A 7,585-nucleotide genomic window follows, 5' to 3' on the forward strand; every position below is an offset into this window, starting at 1 on the left:
AAAAAAAGTGAGCAGCCGCACACTCTGCAATGAGAAGGCAGGTTTGCTCCTCCTCCAGACATGACAGACGTTTCGTGTTCTTTTAAGCGGGTATTAATACAACGCCCCGTCTGGCCTATATACACGCGACCACACTTCAACGGTATGCGATAAACGACATTTTTGATGCAAGTTGTGAAGTTATGGCTGATACTGCAGACACTCCTAGGTTCACGATTTTCAATCCTAGCACATAGACTTGACATCTTGCATGGCGCCGAAAACACAACATGAACGCCGTGCCTTGTGGCAACTTTTTTCACATTGTGGGAAACATTGTGGGTGTACGGCATGACTTCCATTCGCTTACTGTACTCACAGGCAGTGTTATGTGCTCTGCCTTATGTTTCTTTTTTCAACTTTTTCAGTTTTGTCTCAGCTACTGCCTTTACAACAGTGTCAGGAAAGCCGGCCACCTGTAGACGCTTAATCTGCTGATGAAAACTTTGCTCCATTGAATGATGGCAGCTTCTATTGAGGGAATTGTTGATGCAGAGGGTAGCTATGCCACACTGCACTAGTTTAGATTGCGACGAATCGAATGGTAGAAGCTGTTTCTGGGTACGAGGCGCATACATCCAGCACACGTGACCATTGTCAGAGAAGGTTAGCTTTATGTCAAAAAACCTAATAGCATTGTTTGATGCCAGTTCCTTCGTAAAATTCAGAGCCTTCGTGCATGCTCTGAATGAGCTCAAAATATCACTTTAAACCGATTCTAGTTCCAAAGGGTCCTTCAGGTTTAAGAAGAACAAACAATCATCAACATACCTGAAGACCTTGACTACCCTATCGTCAATTAAAGAGCTGCTCAAAGCATTGTCAAATTTTGAAAGAAAAATATGACATAAGACGGGTGCCATACTGGACCCTATGCATATACCATTCTTTTGCACAAACAATTCATCCTGAAATTCAACAATAGTCGACGATAGGTACATGGCTAGAAGTTCCAGGAAGGAATCAAAAGGAACACCGCTGGCGTTCTGGAACGGAACTGCGCCGTTTTCTTCGATGAACTCCCGCACAGCTACAAACAAATCAGCATGTGGCACTGAATAGAATAGGTCCTCTATGTCTAAGGAGAATGCCGTGCTGGCAAAGGGCTGTGCCGGTGCCACAAGCTGAGTTGTTTGTAGCTGTGCGGGAGCTCATCGAAGAAAACGTGGCAGTTCCGTTCCAGAGCGCCTGCGGTGTTCCTATTGATTCCTTCCTGGAACTTCTAGCCATGTACCTATCGTCGACTATTGTTGAATTTCAGGATGAATTGTTTGTGCAAAAGAATGGTATATGCATAGGGTCCAGTATGGCACCCGTCTTATGTCACATTTTCTTTCAAAATTTGACAATGCTTTGAGATGCATTGACGATAGGGTAGTCAAGGTCTTCAGGTATGTTGATGATTTTTTGTTCTTGTTAAACCTGAAGGACCCTTTGGAACTAGAACCGGTTTCAAGTGATATTTTGAGCTCATTCAGAGCATGCACGAAGGCTCTGAATTTTACGAAGGAACTGGCATCAAACAATGCTATACCCAAGTAACACAGAACGTAGCGTAAACGTTGCCTGATTGTAACAAATGTCAGGCAACGTTAAACAGCCAACCTCAACGTTGAATGTACGTTGCCAGCTGTACGTTCAAGTGATGTCATAAATAAATGTCACAGCAACGTCCTGACACCCACGTTGTGTCAACGTTGCGTGTAAACATCAATTTAACGTGTAAATGGTATCAATGTAGCAACGTTACAAAACAGCACGTTCCCAGAACGTTGCCGGATGTCACCAATATCGACATTAATGTGATGCCAGGCTGCTCTAGCATTTCGCATGTATACGTTCATGCAACTATAAGATATTTTAATTTTCAACTGAACATTCATCTTTATCATACAGTGAGGTATGGAGATGTATAGTGGTTATGCAGTAATTAATATCTTCTAAGGAACACCATGTTAAATTATGTTTATTATGCGTCTCCACAGATAAGATCTGCTACAAATTATATCAAATGGCAGAAGCATTCACATGGAAAAAATGCTAATTGTTGCAACGGTTCACCTATAGTAGACAAAGTTACGCATAAAAGTATTCCCTTCTTCCACACCAAATGCACAAGACTTTGTGACTGCTTGCACGCCACATGCCCGTAAAAGTGGAAACATTAAGCAAGGGCCATCATGAATAGGCCCAAGACCCATGATACGAGCTGCATAAAAATGACGAACACATCCACACTGCACAGTGGATACACACAGATCATATCTACTTGTCCATATAAAAAACAGTGAATTTTTTTCAGTTCAAGTATGGTTTACATCATAGAAACGGCACTAGAGCAAAGGACTATAATCCACCAATAGGGCTGCAAACACACCGTACACCAGCGCACATTTGTTTCACACATCACACAGGACACATGCACGCTGCAGACATGTTTTTTTAGGAGGAATCTTCGCCAGCCGCACGATAAACACAGAAGGTACGGACGACAGGAGCAAAACCCGCGCACATTCAACACACCGACACGAAAGGAAATGCGGACGATACGGGTGTAACCTGCGCCACACGAGCTATCAACCCTCGTGGATTTGATCCTTTCCGCCTGAAAAGTCGCAACGCACACGGAAACATCGAACACTGCACATCTGTACCTGCGATATCGTGTCAACAATTCCTGAGGCTACAATTCATGTTGACGACATCAGAAAGTTATCTAAAACTAAGTGACGGCGTAGGAAAAGTAGGCAGCATCGCTAAACGTCATGGATTGGCTTCGAGATAGCTTCGAGACAGCCCAAACCGTTCAAATCAAGCCACAGCGACGGCTTGATAAGGATAACCGAAGCTGATCTCGAAGGGCATGCTTATGCTGGCTGCAGACGGCGGAAGCAATTCAAAGGTAAAATACGTTTTAAAATTTCTTTTTACGCTAAACTATAGCGTAGAATATAGATTGTTCTACGGTTATTTTGTCTCGCAACATCTATACGTAGTTGTGTGTAACCCGGCACAAAATTTTAGTATGCGAGTGTACTGGTTAATATTTTTGTCATCACAGAGGCCACAACATTCTAACAAGTATGCAGGTGGCGCTATTGTTTTTCCTCCGTGTTCTGTAATGGCGGTCGTATGTGCGGGGCATGGAGGAAGGAAACAAAACAGGAGAGGCGCTGACGTCACTTTTTTGAAGCCGGAAGTGCAGCCATGTTGGTGTGCCACCTCTCCTTGCGCCTCCAATCAGGGGTTCTGCAGCTCGCCGGAGCAGATGGGCGCGAACTTTGAACTTGCATTGTTACGAGCCGCCGGAAATGTGTGCTGCTGACGCGCGTCAAAACAAAGCCTACAAAACTTCTGAAGCAGTTACAGTGAAGCAGACGCGCTCCTGTCTTTTTCCGTGGCACGTTGAAGAAGACAACGAAGACCCGCGCCGTGATTGCTTCAGTGTATCTATTGCTGGCCGACACTCACACTCACAGACCCAAAACACACATTTCAAGCTGACACACCACACTCCAAAGTCAGCTTTTCTCGCGAACAAAAAGTGCTGCGGGAAAGACACCGGCGGAAAAATCTTAGCTCACTTTTCAGAAACCGAGAGCAGCAGCGAAAGCTTCAGGAGCGCGGTTGCCATGGCAACGTTGACATTTGGGGTACCCGTCCCAGTGCTCCTTTGCGAAAAACAGCACGTGACTTCCGCCACACCTTCTCCAATACGCTCGTGCTGGCCAGGGCCTCTCCCGGTGTTTCCTTCCTCCATGGTGCGGGGTGCTACGAGCGTCGCGTTTGCTTGACCGTGTGTTTTTGTGTTTGCTGTTATGAAGTAGGTCGCAGTTAGCGTGCACAGAAGTGCCTGAAGATACCTTGTGTCATGCTGCAAACTCGCCGTATGCGTGGCGCGCCAGGCAAATGTGGCCCAAGGATTTTATGCCGTGGAGTGCGGCCTCTTTGTTCTCGTTCTTGAAAGTTGGGTGGACGTCGCAAAGAAATAATGCGTGTTAGCGCGCCTCAGCTCGTCCACTAGGCTGGGGCATGAATGGGGGAGTAACATCGTCGACGCAACACCGGCAACTTGGAGAGCGCTTCACGACCGCGTCGTACCATTCAAAAGGTAAGTAATCGTGCTAGCTAACTACGCGCGTGTTGTGTGAGCTTCTCGTGTGTGCATAGCGTGCGCGAGCGTATGAAATAGAAGTCCCGCGACAACAGTGATACCTGTGCTGATGCTTGCTGAACGCTGGTTGTCAGCACTTAGTTACGCAAGTTTATCGACCACATATAATGAAATAACAAACTTTTATAAAGAAAGGAGGCGTACATACCCGGCGCCTCATCGGGACCTTACCAGAGCGCAGGCCACCGTCCTTCGCCAGCTTCAGACAGACTCTTTTCTGAGTCCGCACAGATTGGCGATTATCACAAATGGGGAATTAAACCCCATATGTCAAAATTGTAACATGAACGAATTGGCAACACAAGACCACATTCTTTGGGGATGTAGAGGTTTTCCTCCCCCAAATACGCTCTTGCCAGCCCCCTCCAAACTTACCTGGGAGACCTTACTTAGGACTGCCGCCGATCTCAGGGAACAACTGAAAATCGTCACTTGGGCCGAGGGAGTCGCCCCCAACAGGGGCCACCCTGAGACCCCACCATGATTTTCAATAAAAGATGTTGTAACCACCACCTATCGCTTCGATGCGAAAGTGAAAATCTTGATAAGCGTTTTCTTCCGATGAGAAATATAACGTTCGAAAAATAATCGTGTTCATAATGTGCGTGCGGCGCGTGAGCTCCCGCTTTTCACACTAGAGTGGCATAATAACGACTCACTTGCCTCTTCACCGATTCTTATTGCAATGACGTTTCCTTGCTTACATGGCAAGGAACCTTGTTCATATCTACTTGTCCAAGGAACTTGTTTCCTTGCCATGTTCCTTGCCTCGACGTTGTAAATAATATCTGCTTACGAAGTTTTCGGTTTACGGCAGTTTTAGAGAAAAAAAAGTTAAGCATCACAGCTTGCTACTAGTCCAACTTACTTTTTAAGACAATATGTTTTTACATACCTTATACGTAACTAAACATGACAGGGGAAAGTTAAACTGAGTCATGAAAAAAATGAATTGTTTTGTAAACAAACATTTCTTTGCTATGTGCTGCTGCGTGTCAATAATTTTACTGTGATCAAAGGGTCCCCATTATCAAGACATTCATCAGTGACTTCTACTTGTGCTCTGTTGCCACCCTGCAATAATGCAACATTGTTTTTGTGACTATATTTAGATGTCTAGACAATTTGACAGCTTTATAAAGCTGTGTGCCACTGCTATAAGTTAACACAGAACTTATTTATAGTGGCGAGGCTGTGACCCATACCAGTGCCTACATAACGGAGGAGCCACCAGACCCCTTGGCTATGCCTGCCGTAGTGCAACGTGTAATCTGGATGGTCGGGTCAGGTATGTATGTAGTGTACGTGTTCCAAAAAGTAGCATCTTGGTATCATTCGTGGATAAGTTAATCGACATTAGTCAACACAGCTTACTAAATAGACCAAATATTTATGCAACTTGCTGTTTATTTGTGTTCATAGCTGTTATGCACACCTTATATGTTCTATATAAAGTAGACCTAACATGTCCTGATGTTAAGTATTTTTCTTGCATCAATCGCTGGGCTGCAAGTTACATTTTAATTTGCTTAGTACACACTATTTATCACTTTTCATTTTGGTTTTCTTGTTTTGAAACTGTTTCCTATGCTGTAGGATTTTATTTCCGAATTTTTAGTGTTTACACTACTCTTGTGCAGCTTCTGCGCATATAAGAATTGAAAGTGTAATGGGCCAATATGTCATAGGTGTAAGCACACAGTGTGCTTACCATTGTTTAACATTCATATTCACGATTATTTCCGTCTTGTTCCAAGAATAACTGCCACTGGAAAATACACATTTGATGAGCTCAAAATTCTTGAAATGATACATTAAGGAGAGTATTCACTGTGCTGCAGTTACTACAGTTCTGAAGTGTTTTCTAGTAAGCCTGCTTTTTTCTCTCCCATTTTTTAATATTCTTGGCAAGCTATCCCCATTCATGCAAGTAGGCATTGTAGCATTTGCGAGTCTATGTCCACTTACAGTATTTTTCTCTTTTTTTCAAGTCAATACAGCATAGAACACTTAGCTAACTGGTAGGTAGTTCATTGTATTGATGCTCTATTATTAGAAAAGCACACTATTTCGCACATGTCTGCTTGCTCTTGCCATGTTTGCTGGTTATTGCAATGTTGCTCGTCAAATGAATTTGATTTCAACTACACCATACAGAACAGTTTTATTGGCTTCAGTGTAATTTTAATAGTGCCAATCAACCAACAAGCCCTAATTCTACAGCTGTCAAGAAGTATTTCTAATACTTTGGGGTCCCTTTCCATATTTTCTGTTTCATCCTGTGTACTTGGTCAGCACAGTGGGCATTCGGTCTATTCATTCTGCTTGGCACTGCTCAGGTCAGAATATGTTCATCCTGCAAGTCCAAATTATAATGATATGTGTACGACTTCATTTAATGGCTGGATGAATTGAAAAATCATTATATCTAATTCTAAAAGTATTTTTGGTCAAAAATACCAGTGTCTAGAACAAGCATCATATGCACTGCAACTCTTGTAGTTTTAAGTTAGGCAGGCAAATATCTATAGGTATGTATACTTGTGAATATACTTTCTACATATTGGCTAGTGTTTTAGCTACACGAAACAGCCTATGTTGTCACTACTCTTAAGTCAAATTTATGGTTGATGCGCCGCTTGTTTTGTTGTGCACTTACACTTACTTCTGTGGTGTCTTAAGCACTGTAGATGCCTGACAGATGAAGTAGTGCAGCAGTAGACAGTTTTAGTTTAGCGTACGCTATGTCATTGCGTACAATATAAATAGTGGGTCATCACTGCGCATGTGCAGAACGCTATCCGACCGATAGCGTATGCATGCTATTTCTCAGATTTAGCATTACCGTCTGTGCGTGGTTTGCGTAGTTTACGTTAAACATGGCGGTGGTCCCCGCTGCCCACTTCGAATTGAATTTGGCGTGGCTTTTGCAGAATTCGCTTCGTTCGTAGCAAATGACTGTGTAAGCAGCTTTCGCTTACCGTCAGGCCGCTTTGACAACAGTGTAATATGGTTAGCCTTGTGGATTTTTCGAGATCGCTTCTCATTTCGAACGACACGAAGCCTAACGAGGGAAACCGACATATATCAGCGCCACCTGTCAGTGAAGTCGAGAGATAGGTGCGACGATGGCATATGGCCTCTGAGATCAGAAGATCTCGCAGGCCAACTAAAACTAATAAATGTGTGCTGTTTAGCGTACACTGTACTATAGCGTATAGGCGTACGCTATAGTGCATATTGCTATACTAAAATGTCTAGTGTTGAAGCTAACTGGCACTTACTATTGCTACAGTGTGCCAACAGATCCTATCACCGTATTTGTGCTTTTCTAAGAACCAGCCGTGTTTGCTAGGTGAAATTGTAGTGTAC

Source organism: Dermacentor silvarum, chromosome 7, assembly GCF_013339745.2.
Source record: "Dermacentor silvarum isolate Dsil-2018 chromosome 7, BIME_Dsil_1.4, whole genome shotgun sequence".
NCBI lineage: Eukaryota > Metazoa > Arthropoda > Arachnida > Ixodida > Ixodidae > Dermacentor > Dermacentor silvarum.